We start from the raw sequence: 214 nt of genomic DNA on the forward strand, positions 1-214 counted from the left end.
ATGACATGCCTGCCATTATGATTGTTTCTGTGAGGCTTTGAACTCAAACATTGCCATTTGTAGCATGAAATCGAGGCTTCCCTTACTAGGTTCCCAGAAATGCTTAACTATGCTCAACGTATTGCTTGCTTTTTAACGTTTTGTCAGCATGTACTAGCAAAATCGCATCGCAACCCTCCATTTGTTTTCGATCATTTCTTGTGTCTGTTTGGAA

This window comes from Uranotaenia lowii, chromosome 2 (genome assembly GCF_029784155.1).
Source record: "Uranotaenia lowii strain MFRU-FL chromosome 2, ASM2978415v1, whole genome shotgun sequence".
In the NCBI taxonomy this organism is placed as follows: Eukaryota; Metazoa; Arthropoda; class Insecta; order Diptera; family Culicidae; genus Uranotaenia; species Uranotaenia lowii.